The 18,121-nt window shown below is 39.9% G+C and overlaps 1 pseudogene across 1 annotated transcript in view; it reads right to left on the bottom strand.

The window, feature by feature from the left end:
* Window positions 1–17,645, bottom strand: part of LOC116418890 — a 29,302-nt pseudogene extending 11,657 nt beyond the window's left edge. The window contains exon 1 of the transcript XR_004229091.1: window positions 17,478–17,645. The product of XR_004229091.1 is annotated as a zinc finger protein 708-like (transcript). The remainder of the gene's footprint in view (window positions 1–17,477) is intronic.
* Window positions 17,646–18,121: the final 476 nt, after the last annotated feature.

Raw genomic sequence — 18,121 nt, 5'->3', positions numbered from 1 at the left:
TAGTCTTTAAATTATCTTCAAATCCAAAAGTTTTTTTCTCTCAAACAAACATAATATCGATTCACAAATAAACAGATGTTGAAATTAGGAGAATTTTTTTGACTTCTCACCTAGACAAGATTAAACAACCATTCACAACAAACCAACACCACAAATAAACATGTTATAAAAAATACAAGGATAATATTCATAGGGGCAAACAGAGATAATTATATTGGCAGTAGACAAACAGCTGATTCATATTTGACTTTGCTCCACACCGTCTTAAATTGTACAGATATAAATACTGTCACATACAATATAATCTAACATCAAAATACAATCGATTGGTTTGAGGTGGCACATATCCTAAAATTATCTAACTCAAAGCTATAAAATTGCAGAAGAAAATTAAAACATGGAAGGTAAAACTTACTAGACACCATCAAGTACATCAATATATTCATGAAAGAAATCTTAGAAGAATATTGAAAAATAAAAGTAATCCAGAGCTTTCTTGAAGACAAAAATGTCTGAAAACTTTCCAAGTTTTGATGTAATAAAAAAACTCTAACCAATAATACTTGATTCACAATTATTTGACTTCAAAAACAAGATAAAAATAAAGACTTTCCAAGATAAAAGGTGAGGATGTTTATCACCACTAGAATACTTCTACAAAAAATGTTACATGGTGGCCAAGCACAGTGGCTCATGCCTGTAATTCTACAGCTTTAGGAGGCCATGACAGTCAGATCACTTCAAAGCAGGAGTTGAAGATCAGCCTAAGCAACATAGTAAGACACTGCATATAAAAAAAAGTATGCTAAAATGAGTCCCTTATGTTGAAAAATGGACACCATTATAAAAATATTTGTAAATATAAAGCTCTTTATTAAATGCAAATATATAGACACATATTCTTTACTATAATAATGATGGTGTATAAAACCCTTAAACTTCTTCTATAGAATATGAAAAATGAGGCCAGGCACAGTGACTCACGCCTGTAATCCCAGCACTTTGGGAGGCGGAGACAGGTGGATTGCTTGAGGCCAGAAGTTTGAGACTAGCCTGGCCAACGTGGCAAAACCTTGTCTATACTAAAAACATAAAAATTAGCTGGCCATTACGGCGTGTGCCTTTAATCCCAGCTACCTGGGAGGCTAAGGCACAAGAATTGTTTGAACCTGGGAGGCAGAAGTTACAGTGAACTGAGGTCACACCATTGAACTCCAGCCTCAGGTGCAATGAAACTCTGTGAAGACAGTGAAACTCTTATCTCAAAAAAAAAAAAAAAGGCAAAATGAAATATTAATATATTAATAAATACACATACTAAAAAAAAAAATTAAGTCCTGGCTCGGTGGCTCACACCTATAATCCCAGCACTTTGGGAGTCCGAGGTGGGCAGATCACCTGAGGTCAGGAGTTTGAGACCCGCCTGACCAACATGGAGAAACCCTGTCTCTACTAAAAATATAAAAACTTAGCCAGGCATAGTAGTGCGTGCCTGTAATCCCAGCTACTGGGGAGGCAGAGGCAGAAGAATGGCTTGAGCCCAGGAGGCAGAAGTTGTGTGAGACAAGATCACACCATTGCACTCCAGCCTGGGCAACGAGAGCAAAACTCTGTCTCAATAAATAAATAAATAAATAAATAATCAAAGCATGTCACTACACAATTAAAATAAACAAAAATTAAGGCAGTAAAACTGGAAAAAACATATAAAACAATAACAAACTAGTAACTAACTTCTTTCTTTAAACAATCAATTTAAATATAAATTAATTAAACTACTTAGTAAAAAGGAATTAATCCTAGGGCTTTGGGAGGCCAAGGTGGGCTATTTACTTGATCCCGGAAGTTCAAGACAAGCCTGGGTAACATGGCAAAACCCTATCTCTACAAAAAATACATAAATAACTAGCTGGGTATAATGGTATTTACTTGTAATCCAGCTACTTGACAGGCTGGAATAAAATAATCATCTAAGTTTGGGAGTTTGAGGCTGCAGTGAACCATGATCGCACTCCTGCAAATCAGCCTATTGACAAAGTGTAACTGTATCTTAAAAATAAATGAATGATGGCCAGGCGCGGAGGCTCATGCCTGTAATCCCAACACTTTGGGAGGCCAAGGTGGGCAGATGACGAGGTCAGGAGATCGAGACCATCTGGCCAACATGGTGAAACCCCGTCTCTACTAAAAATATAAAAATCAGCTGGGCATGGCGGCATGCACCTGTAGTCCCAGCTACTCAGAAGGCTGAGGCAGGGGAATCGCTTGACCCAGGAAGCAGAGGTTGCAGTGAACCAAGATCGTGCCATTGCACTCCAGCTTGGCAACAGAGCAAGACTCCATCTCAAAAAAAATAAAAATAAAAATAAAAATAAAAAAGGAAAAAAAAAAAAAAAAAAAAAAAAGAGAGAGAGAGAGAAAATGCCTGAGTGGCTTAAGAAAAAAGCATTCAACACGTGGCCTACAAGAGACTCATTTTAGGCCTGGCACAGTGGTTCACACTTGAAATTCCAGCACTTTGGGAGGCTGAAACCAGCCCGGCCAAAATGGTAAAACCCTCTCTCTACTAAAAAAATTAAAATACAAAAGTTAGCCAGATGAGGTGGTGCATGCCTGTAATCCCAGCTACTCGGGAAACTGAGGCAGGAGAATTGCTTGAACCCAGGAGACAGAGGTTGCATTGAGCCAGCCTGGGTGACAGAGCAAGACTGTATCTCAAAAAAAAAGAGATTCATTAGCATTGAGTCAAATAGGCTGAAAGTATCAGAATGGAAAATATCTATATTCTATGCAAATAGTAACCACAATTGGGTGAGGAAGTCATAATTATGTTAAACATAATGTCATAATTATATTAAACATAATATGCTTCAAGTCGAGTACTAGCATGAGACAAAAATTGATATCATATAATACTAAAATGGGTAAATTTATCAAGAATTTATGACTATTACATATTTCTATCTATATGTATGTGCATGTACAACATCCGGGCTCCAAAATGTATAAAGCAAATACTAACAAAAGTCAAGTAAGAAATACATAGCAACATAATAATCGCAGAAATCAAGATCCCATTTTCAATAATAAATAGAAGGTTCAGATTAAAAAATCAACAGAAAACTTAGACAACATTATAGATTATATTAATTATTTTGCATATACAGGAATACCTGAGAGTGGATAATCTGTAAAGAAAAAAGGTTTATTTGTTCACAGTTTGGCAGACTGTACAAGAAGTGTGTGTCAGCATCTGCTTCTGGTGAGAGCCTCAGGAAGCTTACAATCACGGTGGAGGGCAAAGAGTAACTGGACTTGTCACATGGTAAAGGACAGGAATTGAAGCTAGGTTCTTTCAATGAACCAGCTCTCATTTGAATTAAGTGTAAATTTTCTGATTACCAAGAGGATGGTGTCACACCATTCATGAAAAATTTGCCCCCATGACCCAAACACTTTCCACTAGGTCCCACATTCAACATTGAGGATTATATTGCAGCATGAGGTTTGGAGAACATGGACATCCAAACCATATTACAGACCAACTAGGCTTAACAGTTATGTGCAAAACTTTCCAGTCAAAATCAAGAGAACACAAAATATTCTTATCTGCATCTGGTGTATTCTGTTATTAATCATACCAAGCCTTATTAAATTTATTTATTTATTTATTTATTTTTTGAGGTGGAGTCTCAATCTATCACCCAGGCTGGAGTGCAGTGGTCCGATCTCAGCTCACTGCAAACTCTGCCTCTGGTGTTTAAGTGATTATTCTGCCTCAGCCTCTGGAGTAGCTGGGACTACAGGCTCATGCTACCACGCCCAGCTAATTTTGTATTTTTACTAGAGACGGGGTTTCACCATATTGGACAAGCTGGTCTCGAACTCCTGACCTTGTGATCCACCTGTCTCGGCCTCTCAAAATGCTGGGATTATAGGCATGAGCCACTGCGCCCAGCCACCTTATTAAATTTAAGAATACCAGCTGGGTGCAGTGGTTCATGCCTATAATCACAATACTCTGGGGGACCAAGTTGGGAGGATCATTGAAGTCAGAAGTTTGAGACCAGCCTGGGCAACATAGTGAGGTCCTGTCCCTACAAATAATCAAAAAATTAGTTGAACATGGTAGTGCAGGTCTGTAGTCATAGCTACTCAGGAGGCTGAGGTGGAAGGATCACTTGAGCCCAGGTGGCTGAGGCTGCAGTGAGCCAAAATTATGCCACTGCACTCCAGCCTGGGTGACACAGTAAGATCCTATCTCAGAACAACAACAAATAAATTTAAGACCAAAATCATACACTGTGTGTTTTCCGACCAAAACTGAATAAACCTAGGAATTAAAAACAAAAGTAGAACTGAAAAATCTAAAAATATATGAAAATAAAACATACTCTTCAACATATTATTGCTCAAGGGTCAAAAAATTTAATTTTTTGGCCAGGCACGGTGGCTCATGCCTATAATCCCAGCACTTTGGGAGGCCGAGATGGGCAGATCACCTGAGGTCGGAAGTTTGAGACCAGCCTAACCAACATGGAGAAACCCCGTCTCTACCAAAAATACAAAATTAGCCGGGTGTGGTGGTTCATGTCTGTAATCCCAGCTACTCAGGAGGCTGAGGCAGGAGAATCACTTGAACCTGGGAGGAGGAGGCTGCAGTGAGCCAAGATCATGCCATTTTGCTCCAGCCTGGGCAACAAGAGTGAAACTTTGTCTCAAAAAAAAAAAAAAAAAAAAAAAATGTTTCAAAGATGTCAATACAACATACAGTGGTAAACAAATTCAATATAATCTCTAACAAAATTCTAATAGCACAAATTTTTTTACAGAAACATTGTTTAAAAATTTTAAATTTGATTATAAACTATAGCAAAATATCCATTAAAAAGAAAGAAGATGCATTTTATTTTCTGATTTCAAAGCACAATAAAAGCCACAGTAACAAAAACAATGTGGTATTGACACAAAAACAGATAAACAGATGAAAGAACAAGAGCCCAGAAATGAACCCTTCTATATATGATCAAATGATCTTCCACAAAGCTGCCATGAGCACACAACAGAGAAAAGATAATCTCTTTGAAAAGTAATGTTGAAAATTGGATAACACTGATAAATTAAGTTGGATCATTTTCTTGACAAAAAATATTTTTAAAAAAATACTTAGACATAAAAAATAACTGTTAATCTCTTAGAAATGAATATAAGAAAAAGACATGATATTGGTCTTGGCATTATTTTCTTAGACACGACATTAAATGCATGTGCAACAAAGAAAAGAACAGAAAAATTGAAGTACACTACACTTCAATATCTCTGCACATTAAATACAGCATTAAATAGAGTGACAAGGTCTCCTAGAAAATGGGTGAAAATATTTGCAAATCACATGTGATAGGAGTTATATTCAGAATACATAAACAATTCTTAAAACCAAATAAAGAGCAGCATGGTGACTCATGCCTGTAATCCCAACACTTTGGGAGGCCAAGGCAGGCAGATCACGAGATCAGTAGTTTGAGACGAGCCTGGCCAACATGATGAAACTCCGTCTGTACTAAAAATACAAAAATTAGCCAGGCGTGGTGGCGCCTGCCTGTAATCCCAGCTACTCAGGAGGCTGAGGCATGAGAATCGCTTGAACCTGGGAGGCAGAGGTTGCAGTGAGCTGAGATCGTGCGACTGCACTCCAGCCTGGGCAACAGAGTGAGATTGCATCTCGGAAAAAAATAAAGAATAAAGAATAAAGTTGAATAACTTGATTTAGAAATGAACAATTAATTGAAGTAAATTTTCATTAAAAATGATACACAAATGGGAAAAAGCATTTGAAAAAACATACTAAATTACTATTTGTAGATTAATGTATAATAATTACATTAAAAAACAATCACCTGGGCTGGGCGCAGTGGCTCACACCTGTAATCCCAGCACTTTGGGAGGCCAAGGTGGGTGGGTCACGAACTCAGGAGATCGAGACCATCCTGGCCAACACAGTGAAACCCTTTCTCTACTAAAAATACAAAAAATTAGCTGGGCATGGTGGCACGCACCTGTAGTCCCAGCTACTCAGGAGGCTGAGGCAGGAGAATGGCGTGAACCTGGGAGGCAGAGGTTGCAGTGAGCCGAGATTGTGCCACTGCACTCCAGCCTGGGTGACAGAATAAGACTCTGTCTCAAAAAAAAAGGAACAAAAAAACAATCAGCTCATACCAATTAGAATGACCATAATCAATTTTTTTAAAAAAACACTAAATCTGTTGATAATGCAATAAAAATAAACCCCATGTTGATTGGTGGAAAACAAGAATGCAGCCATTATTTTAAAATTTTATAAATGTTTCTCAAGTAATTATAAATAAAATTATGGGCTGGGTACAGTGGCTCATGCCTATAATCCCAGCACTTTTGGAGGCCAAGGCAAGCAGATCACTTGAGATAAGGACTTCGAGACCAGCCTGGCCAAAATGGTGAAACCTTGTCTCTACTAAAAATACAAACCTTAGCCCGGCATGGTGGTGAGCGCCTGTAATTCCAGCTACTCAGAAGGCTGAGGCACAAGAATCATTTGAATCCAGGGGGCAGAGGTTGCAGTGACCTAGTATCACGTCACAGCACTCCAGCCTGGGTGACAGAACGAGACTCCATCTCAAAAATAAAATAAAATTATCATCAACTACAGCAACCCCATTTACCCAGGACCCAAAAAACATATTTGAACATCTATGTTTATTGTACCAGTATTCACAAAAGCTGTAAGGCTGAAGCAACTTAGATGTCCCTTGACTTACAAACACATCAAAAAATGTAACATATACACAAAATGGAATTTTATTCAGCCTTAAAATAGAAAATCTTGTGACATTTTAAGATAAACTTTGAGAATATTGTATCACCTGAAATAATACAGTAACAAAATGATAGAGACTATAATTCCACTTATGAGATATCTTAAGTAGTCACACTCATAAAATCCAAAGTGGAAGGGTGTCTGTCAAGGGATAAAGAGAAGGTAAAATGGGCAGCTGTTATTTAATGGGTATTAAGTTTTAGTTTCACAAGACGTAAAATGTCTGAAAGTCTTTTGCATAACAATGTGAATATACCTAACATGCCTGAAATGAACAGCTTTTTTGGGGGCACAGAGTCTCGCTCTGTCACCTGAGCTGGAGTGCAGTGGCACAATTATCACTCAGTATAGCCTCAAACTCCTAGGCTCAAGTAATTCTCCTCTCTAAATCTCCCAGAAAGCTGTGATCACAGGTGGACAAGACCATGCCTGGCTATTAAAAGAAAAAAAAAAATTTGTAGTTGAATCTCCATATGTTTCCCAGACTGGTCTCAAACTTTCACGCTCAAGCAATTGTCTCTGTCTTGGCCTCCCAAAATCCTGAGATTACACATGGGAGCCACCACCATGCCTGGCCCTGAAATGTATACTCAAGTAGATTTAAGATGATAAGATGCAGTAGCTCCCACTTGTAATCCTAGCACTTTGGGAGGATGAGGCGGGCAGATTGCCTGAGCTGAGGAGTTTAAGATCACCCTGGGCAACATGGTGAAACCCCATCTCTACTAAAAATACAACAAAATAGCCAGGCATGGTGGCGGCCACCTGTAATCCTAGCCACTCAGGAGACTGAGGCAGGAGAATCGCTTGAGCCTAAAAGGTGGAGGTTGCAGTGAGTCAAGATCACTGCACTCAAACCTGGGCAAACAAGACTCTACCTCCAAAAATGGAAAAAAAAAAAATTACCCTGAAACCACAAAAGTGTTTCTCTCACACAAGGAAATATATATTCATTATAAAACGCATGGTAAAAAGAAGACTATTTCCATGATTAGTCACTTACACAAAATAAAACCACCATTGAAAATCAGCTAAGAATGAATATAAACAAGATAAGCTATAACCAAAATAGGGGTCATATTTATAAATAAAAACACCCACATATATAATCTGATTGTGACAGACATGTGCCTGATTTATCTATTAAACCCCACATTGACTTAAAGTGTACAAACAATTGCAAAATGTCTTAAATTATAATATGTAAGTAAAACAAAAAATTATAATAAACTAATATTAAGGAACCTACACTGAAAAAAACACTAATATAGAACTATGAAACAATAATAAGAGACATGTTTACTCATAAAATCTGGTTTGCAATATTGGTGTAACATTAAGAAAGAATTTCTTATGACATTCTTAAACATTAAGAAAGAATTTACTGCCATCCACTGTATGGCAGTAAAATTTCAGAGGAAATGCAGCATAACCATAAATAGAAGACTGTAATGAGAAATTTTCAACAAGCATTTTTTATTTTTTTAGACAGAGTCTTGCTGTCACCCAGGCTAAAGTGCAGAGGCATGATCTTGGTTCACCGCAATCTCTGCCTCCCATGTTCTAGTGATTCACCTACCTCAGCTCCTGAGTAGCTGGGATTACAGGCATGCGTCACCATGCCCAGCTAATTTTTGTATTCAGTAGAGACAGGGTTTCACCATGTTGGCCAGGCTGGTCTTGAAGTCCTGGTCTTGTGATCTGCCCACCTCAGCCTCCCAAAGTGCTGGGATTTAGCATTAGTTAGAGAAAGGAGACACTGCAGAGTCCCTTACACTTCGCACTCTTGTCACAATACAAATTCTAGGACAAATGAAGATAATCAATTTTCATATTTTTTGCTGGCTCTTTTAAGTTTACAGAACAAACAGAAGGCAGCTATGTCTGAATAAATCTGCATTTGAAAAACAGGCTGGATACTTTGGAAGGTCGAAACAGGTGGATCACCTGAGGCCAGGAGTTCAAGACCAGCCTGGCCAACATGGTGAAACCCCTTCTCTAATAAAAATAGAAAAATTACCTGGGCATGGTGGTGGGTGCCTGTAATCCCAGCTACTCAGGAGGCTGAGGCAGGAGAATCACTTGAACCCAGGAGGAAGAGGCTGCAGTAAGTCGAGATCCAGCACTGCTCTCCAGCCTAGGCAACAAGAGTGACACTCTGTCTCAAAAAAAAAAAAAAGAAAGAAAGAAAGAAACAGAAAAAAGAAAAGAAAAACAACATTTTCACGTATAATAATGCAATGTTTATTAAGCAGGCACTATGTGCTGAAGGGAATGTTACAGAGCACTTTGCTGGGAATAACACATTACATGATTTAATCCTCATAGCACCTTGGGAGCTGGTATTTAGTGTTTAATAATTCCCAGGATTTAGAAAAAGGGCCCAGCACTTTTATTTCTTTTGTTTTTCTGTCATTGATTTTTTAAAAAATGTATAGAATAAAAGCTAAATATAAACATAGGAGAGGGATACAGAAAGAAAAACTTTAACGTAGCTTAGAAAAATTTGTATTGTGTTTGTATTTACTTTTTTGTGACTTGCAGAGCAACTACAGCATCTGCAAGAATAGAAAACAGGTTGGTAAATGGAATGTCTCTGCAAGCACTGATTTTAATTTAAAAATTACAAATTAAGACCCTAAAATACATACTTTATTTTTTCCACTTATCTGCTTTTAGGTTTCAGAATATTGTGAGCATTGGCTCTAGAAAGGCTGCAGGATTCACCACCTAGTACTCTCATCTCTTCTAATCAGTTCTGTGAGGCAAGACTCCAGGGTGGGGCCAGACCTAAATAAGGCCTCCAAAAACAGTAAACTTGCACAAGGCTGGGGCAGGGAGTGCACCCTATGTAGAACTCTGCTCTCTATGCCACTGGGGTATTTCCTATTCTTTTTTTGCTAAGCTTACCTAAAAGAACATTAAATCCCAGTTTGTGAAATTTTAATCATTTTTAGTCACTGCCCTGTCAATTTTATAACATATAAGCAATTTAAACAAATCTCTTAGGGTTTTCTAGGGTAATTTTATTAGAAGCCAAATATGTATTCTTAGCAAGGCGTAAGAAATAGAAATACTAATAACAACTATTGTGTCCATAAATATCCATTGAAATGACCTCATAAGTTACAAAAATATAAAGTGGCCCAAATAAAGTACACTTTTTTGCCTACATCTATTTATTGTGCCAACTATATGATGCTTAATTCAACCACATATTCAGCTGCTAGTCAAGACTAACAGTTCCTAGATGGTAAGGACCATGATTGCTTCATCTAATTTTCTAATGGCCATATGAAATGCAAGCAATTAGTTTATCCATTTGAGTCTCCAGACCACCTCCTTGTTTTTCATCCAAGTACCAGGAAACTGAAGAAATTCTCATCTGGGTATCAACCAAAGACATCTCTCATATGAGGGGAGGTACAAACACAGGATGACTCATTTCTCTTACACTGAGACAGAGGCAGAATTAACCACTCTTTTCAGCCTGACACAGTTCCTCCCTGGTCATCCTCAAATGTCTCAGAGATGCCTAGGTGATTGTGAGAGGATTCCCAGTGACCCTAGGCTGATTGCTTAAGGATAAGCCAAGCAGGAGGGGGACAGGCTGGTTCTAAATAAAAATGAAACTGTCCTAGTGGAGCTCCAGAACTTGGATCACCTGTCTTGATTGGCTAGCTCTTGTGTAAAAGGAAGACAAGAATACTGTACTCCAGTATCACATTTTATGGGTAGGTATAGTTGTGGTCATGGCTGTGGATACCTTGTGACCTTGATCTGTCACTCCTAAGATGCTTGTTTACACTTACAGATTCTGCCATCAGATTCTATTTACACAAGAGCATCTTATATTACTGTAGCAGATCACTGAATAAGATCTGAAAAGCTCAAAGAACCACACTTCCAAAGGGGGGCTTTAAAATGTCTATGATGACATCTCACAATGCAGAAAATGCCTCCTGTTGGTTTTCTGTACATTCTTAATCCAAAGTCTGGCCCTACTTTGTAAATCTAAGGCAGAGGCCAGACCTTTGTGTAGATTCTAGGTTGAATAAACCTGGCTCTGCATTCTTGAGTGTCACAGGAGGCAGAGTACAACCAAAGGAGAGATCCCCTCATAGAGGCTGCTCTAGCACATTCTAAGTGATATGTCTACCTAAAACAAAAGAGCTGAGGCAACAATATAAGTAGACAGTTCATTTGGAACAAGTTTGAGAATTGTAACCTGGGAGCAAAGATTCAAGTTGCCTGAAATCTACATTTTGATTAGCAGCAGTTAAAAGTGGATTTGTAAAGGCAATAGGAAAGGGACAGAGTGCCCAGATCAGTGCGGTCATGGAGACCCTAACCCAGCGGCACTAGAGGAGTTAAAGACACACAGAAATATAGAGGTGTGAAGTGGGAAATCAGGAGTCTCACAGCCTTCAGAGCTAAGAGCCCTGAACAGAGATTTACCCACATATTTATTAACAGCAAGCCAGTCATTAGCATTGTTTCTATAGATATTAGATTAACTACAAGTATCCCTTATGGGAAACGAAGGGATGGGCTAAAATAAAGGGACGGGTTTGGCTAGTTATCTGCAGCAGGAGCGCGTCCTTAAGGCACAGATCGCTCATGCTATTGTTTGTGATTTAAGAACGCCTTTAAGCGGTTTTCTGCCCCAGGCGGGCCAGGTGTCCTTTGCCCTCATTCCGGTAAACCCACAACCTTCCAGCGTGGGTGTTATGGCCGTCATGAACATGTCACAGTGCTGCAGAGATTTTGTTTATGGCCAGATTTTGGGGAGCCTGTTCCCAACAACAGAGAGTGGGCTGATACAAGGTTGTCAGAAATTCTTATTTACAACAAATAACGTTACTAATTGGATATACATTGTTAAGCTATAGGGTGGGGGTTATAGTGTCCAGTGTGTCACAATTAGTTTAATTTATAGCTACTTGAAGAAATAGCAAGCAGTTTCAAGAAATACACAGCTCAAAGAAGGGAGAAAGACATAATTGTGGTCTCATTTTAATGTCTCTTTGAGCCTCATAACTAAAAGAATTTGCATTTCTCAAATAAATGCTTCCACCCATCCAAATCTCAATACCTAGATTCAGAGTTTGGAGCTGCAAATTTAGGTCCTGGATGGGTAGAATGGCAGCAGGTGTCATCTGCACATTGTGGGCATTTTAAGAAGAGAAGGAAAGGGAAAGTGGAGATTCTTATGCCTGCATGTCTACTCAGTGCATATGCTACTCTGGGTTTCTGGGCCCCACGGTCTCTGAATCAGTTTCTGGTCTAAAGAGTCATTGATAGATGTAAAATGGTTGATTGCTGTCCTATGAAGTATTTAGAAATCAGGTCTAGCCTCTCTAAATGTTGACTATAAAGGACTATAGACACAAAATAGGCAGAGACACAATTCTGCCTGCATATTTAGGTGACACCATGCACTCTGCAGCACAATTGTGAGTTGACTGGAAGCCTGAGAGAGAAAGGCCCCTCTAGATTAAAGCTTGGTTGGCACCTTGTATGTTTATATTATGTTTGGTTATTCTAGACAGTGACTGGAAAACATAAGTAAAAGAAAAATGTTCTCAAGCACCAGAATAACTCCACAATGACAGAACAGAAATAAAGCTGTTTTATTACACAATTAAACCAAATGTGACATGCATCACAGTCAATCTGTTTAAGAGATTGCAAAGACAGAAAGATGGTCACCATAATTAGTCCACAAGTAGGATTTACAGCACCATATCAATGTAGTTCATCCTGAATTCACCTGGTAATTGGGGGGGCCATCCATGTGTGTTAATTGGTTATAATCAATGACAAAATAAACTTTTCACATCTTCATGACAAGAGGTAATTTTGCAGCTTGAAGCCAGGTGCCTGCTGAAGGTAGGCTCTCACTCTCCTATAGAAATGGTTGAAGAGCATGCTATCTTTATGGCTATTTACTTTATGGCTATGCTACTCCCTGAGCACTGGGCTACAGCACTCCTGCTTGCCCTTTCCTGGTGGCTGGTGTCCTCTCTTACTTCTACCATCTTCCCTTGAGACACAGCCCACAGCACAGGGCTCACAGCTGGCAGATTACATCTTATATGAACCCCATTTGCCACAGCAGCACTTCAGTGCCACATCGGAGTGAGGCCTGAACTGCAGGAGGAGAGCCTGCAGGACTTCTGGGTAGAATTGCACCTTCACAATAATGGAAATAGGAGCACTGTTTCAGCCTCAGTTTCTATTTATAGTGGTGACATGGAAAAAATACTGCTGGATTTTCAGCATGAGTCCAGATAGAGATAGCTCCAAGAGTACTCCTGTGACAGCCCACCTCATTCACAGACACCATGGGATAGTAATAGGGCCTCAAATAATTTTTTTAAACATCTAAAATGCACCACTACTCTCGACATGAGAAACATGAGTGTTATGAAGAAAGGGGGCAGATTCTCAGCAGAATTTAATAGGTTTCTTTTCCATCTCTGCTGCTCTCTCATCTCCTAGCCATTAAATGAGAGATCTATACTGGAAAATCTCTGACAGTTTTACCAGAACATTTCTTTTTGAGACAGAGTCTCACTCTCTCACCCAGGCTGCAGTGCAGTGGCACAATCGCAGCTCACTAAAGCCTCTGCCTTCCGAGTTCATGTGATTCTTGTGCCTCAGCCTCTGGAATAGCTGGAATTATAGGCATGTGCCACCACACCTGGCTTATTTTATATTTTTAGTAGAGATGGGGTTTCACCATGTTGGCCAGGCTGGTCTTGAACTCCTGACTGCAAATGATGCGCCCACCTCGGCCTCTCCCTGTAGCAGGACAAGTTGCAGACAAAAACCCCTCAGACACCGAGTTAAAGAAGGAAGGGCTTTATTCACCCAGGAGCTTCAGCAAGACTCACGTCTCCAACAACCGAGCTCCCCGAGTAAGCAATTCCTGTCCCTTTTAAGGGCTCACAAATCTAAGGGGGTCTGCACGAGAAGTTCGTGATCAATTGAACAAGAAGGGGGTACGTGAGTGGGGGGCTGATGCACCAGTAATTAGAATGGAACAGGACAGGGATTTTCACACTGCTTTTCTATATAATGTCTGTAATCCATAGATAACATAGCCAATTAGGTCAGAGGTCGATCTTTAACTACCAGGCCCAGGGTGTGGCACTGGGCTGTCTGCCTGTGGATTTCATTTCTGCCTTTCAGTTTTTACTTCTCTCTTTGCAGGCAGAAATTGGGCATAAGACAATGTGAGGGGTGGTATCCTCCCTTATCCCCACCAGAACTTTTTAGTGAACAATTGGAATATGACTTTGTTAATATAGTGGAATATATTTGAGCTTGCATCATGGCTAACTGAAGAGCTATTATGGTTTTTGGCTGGCCACATCATTCATGTTTATTTTTCCTATAACAGCAGCATTCCAATTTAGTGAAATGAAAGATACTGAAGTTATGCTTACCTATAATTATCTCTATTGGATAAATTAGTAACCATGTTATACTAATATCTACTGTAATAATTTGATAGTAACTTTTTAGAATTAGATATAAATACCTAGGTATAATTTTAATGTACTATTTATAATGTACATAGGATTTTTAAAAATTGTAACTATAATCCAATTAAAACACTTTATATTCCAAATGTATGAATATAAAAATATTGAAATGACTAATTCATTCAAAGCAAATATTGTAGTGTTATATTCACACTACTGTACAAAATACCACTTAATTTATATGAATGCAGCTTGGAGTCATTCCCTTTGCAGGCTCAGTAATAGCCTTAGCTTGGAGTCATTGGCGCAAGCTTTAATTTCCATGTCAGAGTTGTTCAAATGGTTTTTGAAACTGAAAAATTCAGCAAAATTACTCAAACACAGTGTTTACATAAGAGAAGGAAATTTTAAACCCCTTACATCACATACCTAAAATGCAAAAGTATGTATTATTTTAAAACGATAAATACATTATTTTATTATATCCATTAAAAATGATATGGTCCAAGTTTCATTTGAAAAAATTCAGCATTAACTTCAGAAATCAAGATGATTGGATACTGAAGAGAGGTATTCACTGAAATGTACCCTGAAAAAGGAGGAACTGATGTTTTCATGAATCTGTGTAACTCACCAATTATCTACCACATCTTCTTGTGGAAATATATTCTTTTTCCTCCTCCCTCCCTCCCTTCTTTTTTCTTGAGATGGAGTCCCGCTCTATTGCCCAGGTTGGAGTGCAGCAGCACAATCTCAGCTCACTGCAACCTCTGCCTATGGGGTTCAAATGATTCTCCTTCCTCACCCTCCCGAATAGCCGGGATTACAGGTGCCTACCACCATTCATGGCTAATTTCTAATTTTTGTATTTTTAGTAGAGACGGGGTTTCACCATGTTGGCCAGGCTGGTCTAGAACTCCTCTGACCTCAGATGATCCCCCTGCCTCGGCCTCCCACAGTGCTGGGATTACAGGTATGAGCCACCACACCCGGACAGAAATGTATTCATTTTCTACAGTCAAAATGGAAGAGATATTTTCCCTATTCTTTTCCTTGGTAGCATTCTAAAAGCTAAGCCTTGGACATCACCCAGCCATAAAAAACAAACCTGAGAAAATTCCTAAACTCAGTCTGGGAAAGGAAAAGGTAAATGAGAATACTTAACAAACAGAATATATGATTAGATATTTTTTTCCAAAACCCACCTCTTTTATGCCCATTGTAATTATCCTCTTACCTTTTAGTCCTACTAATAAACTGCAAGTTACAATTAAAACACTTAAGTCAAAGTAAGTGAAGAAATCTTTTCAGGGTGACAATCCCAGGGAGTGGCAGTGCTGATTAAAAAACAGATGCATCTGACTCACATGTCAAGTCAACACCCAATCACTTGAGAGATTCTCCCACCCCATCCTGCTCACTTAAGTGCTCAATGACCACCCTCTCTGGAGACACTGCACTAGGCCCCAGTGACTGCCCCAGGTGCATTTCACTTTGCAAGTTCTTGAACCATCTCACTGGGATCAGGTTTGACTGTCTTTTGGGATACTATTGTTTCTTTCACAAATCTTAGAGAATCCAGTGGGCCGAAATTATTTCTGTGTTCTCCCCTCAGTACCAGCAAATGATTGACCAGCAATATGTATCCAGAAATGGAAGCTGGGTTGGTTTGAAGACAATCTTAACTTCTCAAAGGGTTTGCTTTACAAAGGAAGAGTACCCCAGGAGATTCCTCTCAACCCCAGGGCATCGATCTGCTCCCTTGAGAGGCTACACTCCAACCTCAGGCTGTCCTATGTCTCCCATTCCCAGATACCCAGAGTTCCATTCCAGGCCAGGAGCTGAAATTTACCAGAGATTCTAGCATACATAGCCACAGTGGATATCTTGATTTATCCCCAGAAAGGACTGAAACCCAGGACCAGGGAAAAAACTGAAGGGTGACTGAGGACACATTACCTTATAAAGTTTCCAAAGGGAAACCTTGACCCAAAAATATTCTGATAAGATCTCTGTACCTAGGGAAGATTTTTAAAAAAATAAAAATAAAAAGGCACAGAGATTTTTTACAATACAGTGACAGGGGATGAGTCTTTGGTTTCTTCTCATGGGAAATATTTACAAACAGATAACAAATCTTTTTTAAAATGCCATCCATGCTGTGTCAAAAAATGATTAATTAAAATACAGTATTTCAAATGTACACTAAAGGACAAATAGTTGATAATGTGAATTAGGAAGGGAAAGTTGGCATTTGGGAATGTCAGAAGGAACTGGAAATTTAGTATTCCTCAAGCCAGTTAGGCTGGAGGAATGGGAAATAGGGAGGAGTCTTGAGACCCTGCTTGGGACACAGGTGAAAATTGCAGGGGAAAATCAGTCTCCTGTGGACTGTGAAAATAATTAAGTGGCAGGCAATTAGACTGAGGTGGCTCCAGTCCCAGGATTTCTGGTTTTAAAAAAATCTAATGCATTTTTTGTAAATTACCTTACCTTGTGAAAAATAAAATTCAGGCTTAACCAACTGTAAACTGCCAATTAACTTCTGATTACATGACCAGGAAATTTCCTCCCTCATTGTACAAATTAAGAAACTACATAACTCTACTAACCAATTATTGAATTTGGTTTTATCATACACCTTATACAAGGGTTTCCTTCCCGCCTCTCCCATGGACCATAAACTACAAACCACAGCTGGGTGCTCCACAATTCCTGAATCACTGTTTTATGAATTTTTTTGCGGTGACTTTCATAAATTTTAATAGGGAAAAAGAGGGACTGGGAAGCCCGCGGAGGAAAGCTCTTCCCATTCATGAACCCAGCACCCGGAGTCAGGATTCTCCCCTGACAACCCTCCAGTCTTCCCTGCACAATATCTGCGGGTGCAGAGCTGCTCAGAGAAGGCTCCGGGCCAGGGCACAGTCACTGCGCAGGGAGGAGACAGGACGCCTGGGGTCCTGGCTGTCAGCCCAGCTGCCATGCTATGGCTGAAGGGGACTGAGAGCCGAGCTGTGCCAAGAATTCGATGCCGCGGATTTCGGAGCCGACGGCGCAAACGCCCGATTCCGGCCACAGCCACCTCGGACCCGTTCCAACCACGCCCCTCCCCTTCTCTCCGGATGTCCGACCTGGCACTCTCACCATTTCTAGGCTTCCGGGGGATCCTGGCGTCTTAACTGTGAATCTCCCAATAACCAGATCACAGTGCAACAGAGGTTGGGCCTCTAGGAGCAGAGGACACAGAAAACGGAAGCCAGACCTGGAGCACCCGCTGCAGCGAGACTAAGACCCCGCCGAATCCCGGAAGCCGTACTGTCAGCTCCAGCTGGGTGCCTGATTGGACCGTTCCCAGCCCAGCGTCCCTGACTGAATGACGTTTAACAACCCGCCCCCTCAGGCCCTGAGTGACAGATGTGCTCAGGTGCTGCAGTGAATGAAGACAGAGTGAAACCTAAGCTGCACTCTTTTCAGGAAGGGCTTCCTCCCTGAGCTGAGCCAGGCCCACCCCAGAGGGCATTTACATTTAACCTTGTGTATAAGGCCCTAAGCATTCATAAATAATATATAGCTATTCACATCTGAATATAACAATTATTTTTAAATTCCAGGTTTTATAACGTTACTGGATTCTGGTCCTTTGAGCAGGCAGCCTGAGATTTTTTTCTGTTTTTTTGAGACAGAGTCTCACTCTCGCCCAGGCTCAAGCACAGTGGCACGATTTCGGCTCACCCCAAACTCCGCCTGTCAGACTCAAGTGATTCTGCTGCCTCAG

This window comes from Piliocolobus tephrosceles, chromosome 8 (genome assembly GCF_002776525.5).
Source record: "Piliocolobus tephrosceles isolate RC106 chromosome 8, ASM277652v3, whole genome shotgun sequence".
In the NCBI taxonomy this organism is placed as follows: Eukaryota; Metazoa; Chordata; class Mammalia; order Primates; family Cercopithecidae; genus Piliocolobus; species Piliocolobus tephrosceles.
The sequence above is the reverse complement of the archived record's forward strand: the minus strand, read 5'-3'. Positions and strand labels throughout refer to the sequence as shown.